The 2359-nt window shown below is 33.4% G+C and overlaps 1 protein-coding gene across 5 annotated transcripts in view; it reads right to left on the bottom strand.

The window, feature by feature from the left end:
• The window catches only part of LOC119586172, a gene marked incomplete at its 3' end in the record, with an annotated part of 81902 nt that overhangs the window by 19129 nt on the left and 60414 nt on the right, over positions 1-2359 (bottom strand).

Here is a 2359-nt window from a genome sequence, read left to right on the forward strand (position 1 = left end):
TTACTATAAAATTAAATTAATAAATACATTTTGCTTACTACGACTATGACATCAAGACATAGATGATAACAAACTTAAAATATAATACAATTATAGCCAGACAAATGTTGTTTCTCTTACAACACTGTAGTAAACATATCCCCTTATTTGCCATTTCATTGCTGAGTTGTAACATTGTTACAAATGATAAACAGATTTCACAGTGATAACATACCCTAAAAAAAAGCGAAAGTAACAAGGTCTACCGAGTATCCCAGTAGGCACAAGCTGTAATTCTAAATGTATGTATCTTTATATTCCGATCTGAATGTCCCCTTGTGACAAAACGTGAAAAAACGTGGCTAAAATCAACTCAATTTAACTAGCCCTGCCAGATTTTCTAGTCCCAGAAGTTTGTTTGCAATATAAAAACATACACTGGAAACAATAATTTCAAACTGCCAAGTATATAGTAATGGTTCTGAAATACCTGACCTTAGGAGTTTTGCATTTTTTTCACTGATGTGTAAGTGTGTACTTGAATGGCTGTTTACTTTAAATTGCATAGGCATATGCATATGTGATTTAACACTCATTTTGTTTATTTTTCACAACAGCAATGATATCAAACACACAAAAAAATAATAAAAGAACACAATGATATACAGAACACAGGCAAATTGTAACACAATATGGAATGAAAATGAAACCATGTATATCTGTAATTTATCCCTGCATATTTATAAATGTGCTATTAGTATCTGTATTTGTGAGTGCACATATGAAGGTCTAAATGCTTCTACAAGGAAATATCTATCAACAGCTGGGAAAGCATATAATTACAGATATTTCTGTTGGTGTACTCAGAAGTGTGTATGTTCTGGAAGTTGTTTTTTGCCATATCAGGATATAGGCATAATAACAATACAAATAATTTAATGTATTTCTACAAGTGTATGATATGGTGATGATATCAGTATCATGAAAGAAAGATGTTAAGAAGGCTTCAAGCCAGTCAAACAAATGCAGTTCAGTGACCTGCTGCATGGCCAAGTGATACAAAACAATAAAGCAAAAGAAAGGATCTTGTATCAAGTTGAGTTATACATGAAAGTGACAAATTATACACAACCAGAGATAGAACACGAAAGACACAAGGTAGCATAATCCGGCCCTCCCACCTGTTAAGGGCCATCCTTGGTGGGAGTGTTGGGGGGCGGTGGTTTGCGTGGTGTGCCAGGCGCCCCCTGTGGCATGCATAACCACACGCGTGAATGAGGCAAATGTTAGGCTCTAAGCTAAGTTGTAGGCTAAAAGCGCTTAGTCAAATTTTGCTCTTAAAAATAAAAATTCACCGTAATCCTTACATATCCTGAAACTGCCATCTATATTAAACATAAAATTTTCATGGTTCAAAAGAGAAACATCATTTCCAATAACATTTTACATGCAGGCAGTTCCCTGATGTCTAAAGATTAATCTAATACATTTTGTATGTGAAGACACTATGCTATGAAACCATGCAAGAGACTGCTTTATAAAAGTGTAAATATACCTCTAATTAATCTACGTAAAATATCTTCATATGAAGTATACATGAGCAAGCCTAACCACAACTGCTAGATAAAATGTACTCATTGCTGGACTGAAATGTGAAAGCAGACCAGTTTCACAAAACAGAATAGGGCAATGGTTTACTATGTAAAAAATGTACTAGTAAAAGCTTTTAAATCAATGGCTATTCATAATATAAGACAAAGATTATCATTTGACAGATAAATTTACATTCAAAAGTAACACAATCTAAAACCATATTTGTTCCATATGCATATCAAATACTGCAGCTATCACTTATTAGAACTGCTTATACCATGGATGCATTTGTTAGATCAAAGTGTATAAAAAAATCCATATATATTTATTCATAGAAAGATTATAGAGGTAACAAATAAAGCCATACTTGTCAATATGTCTCTCTTTATAAGGAATGCCCCTCTAGTTTTGACAAATGCAAACAAAATAAAAAAAATCTCCTCTCCCAATACCGGTTATTGGAAATGATAGATCACCAATTAAACTGTTAGGGCTTCCCTAAGGCTCAATTGCATCCTCTAATTAAATAATCGAACAAGGCAGGCAAAGAAACAAGCAAAGCTTTAATGCTATGCTACAGACTGAATGTATTAATGCATATTATCAAAAAAAGTTTAAAGCATTAACTTAGCTTTCAAGATCAAATTTTGTCAAAGCTGCATAATTTAGTGATGATACTCCTGGCCATAAACAGCATGGAAAAGGTAACATTTCTGAAGAATATAGCCATCCCAATTCCAAAGACTAGTTTGCTTCAGCAACAATTCAGCAAGAGGATTTATCAAGT

The sequence above is a fragment of the Penaeus monodon genome, chromosome 21 (genome assembly GCF_015228065.2).
Source record: "Penaeus monodon isolate SGIC_2016 chromosome 21, NSTDA_Pmon_1, whole genome shotgun sequence".
NCBI classification, from domain to species: Eukaryota; Metazoa; Arthropoda; class Malacostraca; order Decapoda; family Penaeidae; genus Penaeus; species Penaeus monodon.